Consider the following 8,843-nt stretch of genomic DNA (forward strand, 5'->3'; position numbering starts at 1 on the left):
GAATAAATGGAATATTAGTCCAAGAGTTTTTGGTTCTGCAGTATTAATAAATCCTACAGTTCTACCAACTATATGCCTAACTTAGGGTCTTTGTTAGAGGCTTACAGCTGTGAACAGACACCATGACCAAGGCAATTCTTATCAGAAGAACATTTAATTGGGCTTGTCTTACAGGTTCAGAAGTTCAGTCTATTATCATCAAGCCAGGAGCATGGCAGCATCCAAGCAGTCATGGTGAAGGGGGAAGTGAGTATTTTACATCTTCTTCTGAAAGTTGCTAGAAGACTGGCTTCCATCTAGGATGAAGGTTTTAAAGCCCAGGCCCACAGTGACACATCTGCTCCACAAGACCATACCTATTCCAACAGGGCCACACCTCCTAATAGTTCCACTCCCTGACCCATGCTATATAAACTATCATACTTGTGTTTGCTAAATAGTGGATAGTAAGAATTTTGTTAAGACAATAAATTCTATATAAATATTCTCATCTCAATACGGGAAGAAAGGGGAAGAAGAAAAGAAGAAAGGGAGGAGTGTATCAGGAAGGGAGAGGAGGAAAAAAACTATAGAAGTCAAGGATATAAATATAAATTTAATTTACAGGATTACCGTGTGTATAAATATATTTGTAAATTCATTAGTGTTATATGAATGAATTTGGTTATATCAGTCATGCTCCATGATAGGTGTTGAAGAAACAAAACAGAATTTATTTTCCACTTCCCAGTGGCTCATTAGCTGAATAGATTTATCACTGACACATCACACTGATTTTTAATTCCCTGCATTGCCAAGTGTGGCTGTGATATGTTAGGGTGTACAGAGAGCACCATGCTTGCTATGATGCAAGGTCAGAATCTACTAAAGACAAATGGCTCAGTGGCTGAAAGAGAAGCTTATTACAGCTGTACCCTTCTTTTCACAAATCAAACGCATTTCCCCCAATAGAAAAACCTACCTGTTTCCATACCTGACTGATAGACACAGAGAACACACGAGTCATTGCACATTAGTGTCCTTCATCTCCAATCATAGTTAAGTAGAGAACTGTGTTTATAGCTAGCTCCCCAAGCATTTCTTTGATCTTTCCATTCTTGTACCTCTAGCTCAAATTAGTAACAGATTTGATTTTCAAAAAAAAATTCTAGGAGTTATGGCTTATATGGTTTAATAAAAATATATGTACAGTCACAATAGTATTCATTTGGTGTAATACGTATTTAAAACCTGAGCCTAAGGAAGATTTTTGTTACTTAATGTCATTCTTCGTAATATTACATAGTTCTGGAATGCTCAATGGGGTGGTGTTTTTATGTGCTTACTGTTGAAAATGGCATTAGAGCTTATCTAAATGAGAAATAGTTTGATGGATAAGGGCAAACTATGGTCCTCTCCTGAGCCTATTATATCAGATGCCTTAAAATGCGGCGTTATTTTAAAAGATTAATATGATCTTCTTAACTAATGAATGTTTGATAAGTTTAATTTGACAGTGCAATGTGGCTAGATTTGTAACGTAACAATAAATTTATAATACTTTCAACTACAGAGTTAACTAATGTTCAGAGAGATCGGAGGACATAGTGTCTGCCCCTAAAAATTTGTATGTTATAGAAAGTAATCCTTAAACTACTTCTGATATAGGCATTCCCGTGAAACAATCAATAGTTTCTCTGTGCTCAAGTAATTCTACGTGATAAAAATTTGGCCATGTTCTGCCCATATATCCTCACAGATTACTTACTGTTTGATGTGCACCATAGACTGAGAGGTTCTCTTTCCCAATCCCATTTAGGAAAGGACTGTTGTCCCCATGGGTGGTGCTCACAGAATGCAACAACTTCTTGTGAGTTCCTTGGTAGTCCTTGTAAACCATGGATCCAATGTAGTGATTGAGGTCAAATCCTGCCAATATCTAACAATTTACCTTAGGTTAAAACAAAGCCCAATCACTTTGACACACAGATGGACGAGACTGAAAGGTCACTTGAGGCGTGGTAAACAAAACTGTTTTATGCTGGTTTCTCTTCTTCCAAGGCTTTCTGAGAGACTTTCCCTTCCCACCTTACCCTTCCTTCAACTTCTGCTTCTATAGTTAATGATCTATATCCACATAAAAGTCTATGTGGAAAACTGGGGAAATGGGTAAAACGGTTGTTGCTCAAGACTTGAATTCAGATTCTTACCTCCTACATTAAAAAGTTGGACATGGTTAAGAACCTGTAATCCCAGCCCTGAGAGTCAGAGACAAGAAAATCCAAAGTGTTTCTCTGGGCAGCCAGAGTGACTGTATCAGTGAACTCAAGATTCATTGAGAGACCCTGCCACAAGAAATAAAGGGGAGAATAAGAATGATAGAGGACATACTGACCTCTGGCTTCCATGTGAACAGCATGACTAGGCATGCGTGCATTCTCAAAATGTGCATACACACACACACACACACACACACACACACCATACATACGATACCCACCACACCCACCTACCATCACACACATATACACACACTCCCAACACACACACAATACACACACACAATATACACACATTTAAGATACACACAATATACACACATTTAAGATACACACAATATACACACATTTAAGACACACACAATACACACACAATATAGATACACACCCAACACAGGCAAATAATATACACATACAATAAACACACACACACAACACACATAATACACACGCTATATACATACACCCAATACGCACACACATACACACACATACACATACACCCAACATACACATATAATTACATGTAAAAATAGCTATACTGTGGCAAAAATAAGTCATTGGTCCCTGACACTTGGTTTTGACTAATGTCTTGAGAATGCTGATTACTTACAGATGTCTATATCATGCTTGCAGGTACATTTCTTCAAAGATACACAATTTACTGTAACTTCTCTTAGCTTCTGCAAGACTCATCACAAACTCAAAAGAAATATTTCCAACTCTATTCCTCTTATACCTCTTCTCCAAAGAATCTGAATAATGGGATTGGGTCCATCCTGGGTGGCAGTCACGTTGGCTTTGCTGGATAACAGGGTATTATCTTCTTTGAAATGTTCACAAGAAGAAGATCAAAGGGAGCTCAGATCTTCATGTTAAACCATAGATTATGAGTCAACCAGAGTTGGCCCAAGACAAATATCTGATGTGTGGTTATCCGTGCGGTGAGTCAGTGTGCTAATCAGAGGCAGAATTAATATGCTGGGACTCCAGTTCACTATGCCAAACTTTCAAACACTCCATCCAAAGAGTATGCAGTCATCTTTCTGCTATATATGGTTTTGCTTGTGTCTCATGTTTCTCCTCCCACTACCACAAGATGAAGACATTAATTGCAGTAAGAAGAAAATGAAGTTATAAACTGATGGCAAGCTAACATTGAGAATAAGTTATTAAACCAAGTCATGTCTGTGCAGTTTTACAAATAGAACAGTCTTCAGAGATGAAGGTGGGGTAGCTCTTTAGATCATAAACCAAGTTTGTAACAACACTGGAAAAAGCCTCCAGGCAGAAGGCCACCTCTCCCAACACCATTCAGAATCCCATTCAGACTCCTCTTAGGTGAGTTGTACTGAGGTTTTGAATAAAAACATAGTTGCTCAGAATTAGGGCTTCCTCCAATGTGTTGAGTACCTGCTGACCGCTTGGTTCTCTTTTAGTCGTAACTGAATCAGTGAGATAGCAGTGAATCATTCAGACATTTTTTGCTGTTAAGAGCTTGCATTCTGGCAAAGGTCAATTTTCCTTTCCACTAGAGGCCACTTGTAGTAGATCAATAGCAGGATAAGTGCTTAAACACACAAGGTAGAAAAAAATAAATGATATCCTCGACTTCCTTTCCTGTGAGTGATTCTAGACTAGTATTTCTGTTCTGGCTGTGGCTTCAATTAAATTAGTGTAAGAATTTGATATTGATTAAGTATTAGATATGGTCACAGCATGGTTATGTAACATTTTCTAATTGTGCTTGAAGACATATGAAAGCTACAATCAAATGTCTATATTAAGTGGGCTTTATGAATTGGAAAAAAGGTTGTGGATTGAATTATAACTTTTAATTAATGTCCATGCTACCCAAAATAGTTAAAAATAAATACCTTGGACAATTTTTCATTTCTCTCCAGGTGTAGGAGGTTAGTCACTGCCACATTTTCTCAATTAGCAGAGGGGCTCAGAAAAGGAAACAAAGGGGCTCATGGTCTCTGCAGAGCATAACATGTAAGATGCACACACACATACACACACACACACACACACACAAATGTTGTGTCTTGACAGCTGCTGCTGTTTTCATTCCTTAGATCCTCGCTAAACCCTTTCACACCCCTATTAAAACTAGAACCGATCACATTCAAATATTTTTAGAGAAGATGATTAGCTAGGAACATGCATTCAGCACGTCTTAGCATCAGAGATTTTTAATGGGGTGGAATGGAATAATAAGTTGGATCCTGTGACCATTTTTAGACCATGTTTGATGTAAAATGGTTCAAAAGGGAAGTCAAGCAACTTATCAAAACCTTGGGTAGAAGCAAACCTCAACAGTGGATGCTGTCACTCATGTTTTTCCACATAATCTTACAGCAAGACAAGACATCTGCCAGTATTAGGTAGAGAATATTGAAAATCCAGAAGAGGAAATTAACAGGAGTATGGATAAATAAATACTATTGCAAGATGAGTGGCAAGAAGTTGTATCTTTCAAAACAGATATTACTTGCTTTTCCTTATAGGTACATGTTAAGTCCAACACACGTTTTTCAGTATTTCATGTTATTGGCTGACATGACCATTTATTGTAAAACCAAAGACAAAATTTAACATTGAGATAGTTCAGCCCATAAAATACATCTGAGAAAATTACCCAAGTCTTATCAGGACTCTTTGGAAAGCTTGGCATTATTTCCAACAGTTGGTCAGTCTTTTCTCATTATTCCTCACTTTTCAAATTCATGCATCTCGGCACATGTTTTATATGTCATGGGTTATGAAAATGGCTGTGGTGACTTTTGGCTTGATTTTATTGCATGTAAGCTCTATCACTGTGCCTGGGGAGACAAATCATAATACTTTGGAAGGGAATTGACTTGCTAAACACATTTCCTGCTATTCCTAAAGCGAGTTTTATGTACTATTTAAGGTGTCTTTTCTTAGACTGTCTTACTACTGGTCTCTGGAAGGCTGTATTGAGATGAGGGCAATGACAGTTTTGATACAGCATAATTACAAACTATTCTCACCCCAACCGAGACCTGGAGCACTGCTCTCCCTCCAACCAAGGCCCAAAGCATAGAGACATAGAAAGATTTTTGAGACATAATAGTTCTTTTTTATATAACTCTAGTTCAAATCTTATCAGGTCACACCTGCAGTTTGAGTATACTCTATGCTCCTTAAAAATCATTATTCCAAATTCGTTTACAGATCACAATCACTCATATAGAAAACAACTAGAGACAGAGAAGGAAGTCATATAACAACTCCTCCTTCTTGTTTGTCTTATTAATTTTCTTTCTGGCTTGTTGGAAATTCAAATTGGTTTGTCGGCTTCATCTCCATCTTGAGGCTATAAGTTAACAGCCCTTGGCTGTGATGTAAGACTACACGCGTGTCCTGCTCCTGTTCTGGTTAGCCATCAAGAAAGAAAATTCCAAGGGACATCAAGACAGCTGTTTTAGTTACTCTGATATTGCTGTGAAGAGGCATCGTGACCAAGGTTACTCACAAAGGAGACCGTTTAACTGAGGCCTTATTACAGTTTCAGAGCGTTAACCCGTTTCTGTCAACTTGGCAGGGAGCACTAAAGCATGCTAAAGCAGTAACTAAATTCCTACACTCAGGCCCATACACGGGAGAGCGAAAAGAAAGCAAGACTGGGCCTGGCCTAGGCTTTAAAAATCTCAAAGCTCACCCTCTAGGGATACATTTCCTCCAAGAAGGCCACACCCCTAAATCTTCCTAAACATTTTCACCAACCAGGAAACAAACACTCAAATATCTGAGCCTCCGTAGGCCTTCTCATTCAAACCGCCAAGATGGTTCAGTGGACAAGGGAACTCGTTGCCAAGCCTGAGGACCTGAGATCAGTCAGAATCTGCACGTTGGAAGGAGAAAGCCTACACTGACAAGTTGCCCTCTAACTTTAACACCCACACAGTGGGACATCACACACACACACACACACACACACACACACACACACACACAAACGTGCACACACACACCCCAAATGTGTGAAAAGTAGAAACCAAACTTCAAATCTGGTTATATTAACTATGAACTATTCCAACTACAGAAAGTCATCATTTAATCCTAATACTCAGATAGGCCTTTGACAGAAAAATAGAGTAGGGGAAAACATAAAACGCTGAAGAATGAATCTAGCCCAACAAATGATATTTTATCTTACCTCACTCATCAGTTTTTCCTGCAAATTAATGCAAGGCTGTGAAATTTGACTCTCATTTCCATCAAACACATTTCATCAAGTGACCACAAAGGACATTTCCTAATTTTTCTACATGAAAACAAAGAGATAGTGAGCTATGTGGTAAGATAGGACAAATAGAAGACTCTGCTTCTGAATGGCCTGGGACTTGCAGTGAAAACGGAGAAGAGAACCTGGTAGAGGGGTTAGGGTGGCAAAGACAAGCAGAAGTAGCAGTAGCCATGGCTGTAGTTAAGATAATTCTAGTTAGGGAAGATCAGGGGCTGACTTTTGTGTGGCGTTCCTTCCAGCTACAAAGCAATCTGTCAGGGTATTAAAAAGCCTTCCTGTCAATAGCTCTATGAGAGGGGTGCTGCCCCAGTTTAGGAGTGAGGAGAGTCTTCAGTAATATAGCCAGAACATATTGTTGGAGAAGATGAATTCAAACCAGAGTCTCTTCTAACCATGAAAGGAGATGGCTGCGAGTCGGAGATTTATATTCTAAAGCAAACAAATCAACAAGCGAAAGCAAACAGAATGTCAGGCGCTCAGTCTCTGCTTCACTGAGAGGCGTCCAAATTTGCTCGCAGCGAGAGAGGTATGCAGATGTGAAGCCTCTTGGACATTCTTCTGAATGAACAAAAGGGCTCGTAAGCTCTGTATGACCGAAGCATGTGGCCGGCATGGAATGTTGTGGCAATATAAATTATAGAGAGAATGCCCGGCTTTTCATCTCATGCCATTGCCCGCAAATGTCTGTGGGACGAAAGCAGAAGTCACTGCCAGCCCTACAGCCCTGCAGTTCTGACAGCCTGTAATCTTTCTCTGGATTCACTCCCTCCCGCTTTGTTCACCCGGACTCCTCTTAGGTGCATTTTATGGTACACACGATGCTTTGAGAAAAAAAAAATTAAATCACATTGCAGTTAATTTCGCTAGGAGAATTTCACAACGTCTTTCGAGATCACAATAACCCAGAGAATATTGTGCAACTGGGGTCGAGAATTGCTTGCCTCAGCTGTAACGCGGTGAAATAAAGTGGGTGAAAGTAGGGGGAGCCGATGTTGCTTAAAACAATGGAGTAATAAAGAAACGGCACAGAAATAAGTTGGAAAGGCACAAGCAGACCCATACACATCATCCCGCTCAGAGTATCCTTCCGCTTGCCCCGAGCAGAAGACCACGCCTCATTTCTCTGGGTCATGTCTTCTGTACATTACCCTGATTTATCATTATTCTTTTTAAATAACACAAATAAGCAAAGCTAATACATGACTGAGTAAGTGTGATGTCTGGGGAGAAACTGGTGTTTGTCTAGCTAAGCCAGCTCTGTATTTTAATTAAAAAGCATGTCTCGTGCATTATCCGGAAGTTTTCAAGTGCCCTGTTATGTCCATTTCTAACCAGTATCATGCCATTTGCACTTTTCACAACTGGCAGATGGTGCCTATATATATATATATATATATATATATATATATATATATATATATATGTATATGTATATGTATATATATATATGAAAGCTATCAATTTTATGTGAATCGGACATTCATTGCATGTTTTATGGTATGAGCTTGGATGAACCATGTTAAGGACATAGTTTCACAAGCAGAATACAATCCCACAGAAGAATAATTCATTTGGATAAATGGATAAATGACAAATCAATGGAGGTGAAAAAGGTTACAAAAACTATACTATATTATTTAGAAACATGAAAAGTCATAAATGTGTCTAATCATTTGGCTGACCAATAAAAAAATTGTAGTAGACAAAACACAAAGAAAAATAGTAAACTAAATATCTTAAAATTTATACTGTGGATAGTCTTTTTCTTATGGCGTTAGGTCACACCCAAACACACACACACACACACACACACACACACACACACACATCTATAATCCTCAAACACAAGTCAATCCTTACCTAAAATATAGCAGTTCATCAATTCTAGGCATTTTATCATGTTGATGTTTATCATAGTTGGTCAATTCTTTCTACGAATGGTAGACTTGCATGTGTATTGTGTATTCTAACATAATACACATATAACTATTATATAACACACACACACACGCGCACACACACACACACACACACACACACACACACACACATATATATATATATATATAATAACACATAACTATTCCAACAAGACTGATGGATAATTTAACATATTATAAATGATTTTGGCTGGTCAATACTGAGAATATCAAATGTTATTTGCTCCTAATTATTACACTTCACTGAAAGATGAGCTTAATCTTTAAGGTAGAATAGTACGCTTGTGTGTGTTACGAATGACTCAATTGTTTTCGAATAACTAATAAATTTTCAAAGAGAAATCAATAGCTACTTTAAAGGAACAG

Source organism: Rattus norvegicus, chromosome 9, assembly GCF_036323735.1.
Source record: "Rattus norvegicus strain BN/NHsdMcwi chromosome 9, GRCr8, whole genome shotgun sequence".
Taxonomy (NCBI): Eukaryota; Metazoa; Chordata; class Mammalia; order Rodentia; family Muridae; genus Rattus; species Rattus norvegicus.